This window comes from Myotis davidii, unplaced genomic scaffold (assembly GCF_000327345.1).
Source record: "Myotis davidii unplaced genomic scaffold, ASM32734v1 scaffold221, whole genome shotgun sequence".
Classification (NCBI taxonomy): Eukaryota; Metazoa; Chordata; class Mammalia; order Chiroptera; family Vespertilionidae; genus Myotis; species Myotis davidii.
In genome coordinates, this window is record NW_006293349.1 from 305,932 (window position 1) to 306,246 (window position 315).

Below are 315 nucleotides of genomic sequence, written 5' to 3' on the forward strand. Positions count from 1 at the left end.
CCGGCCCCTCTCACGTGCCTGCACCCCCTATGCTCCAGCAGGGCCCCCTGAGGGGTCATACTCCAACTGCTACGCACACCGGCACACCCACCCCTCCCGTCTCGGCCTTGACCAGACGGTGCCTGAGGTCCCCACAGAGACCTTGGTCCCGCCCCCAGCCCCGCAGACCCTTCACCCCAGCCCCTCTGCTCTGAGCAGGTCTGCGCTGTCCACAGCCTCCCAGTGACCGGGGGAGGACGGGGGTCTTGCCTGCTTAGGCCCAGCCAGAGCTGGACACCCCCCTGCACCGAGCACACAGGCCAGGGTGCTGTGCCC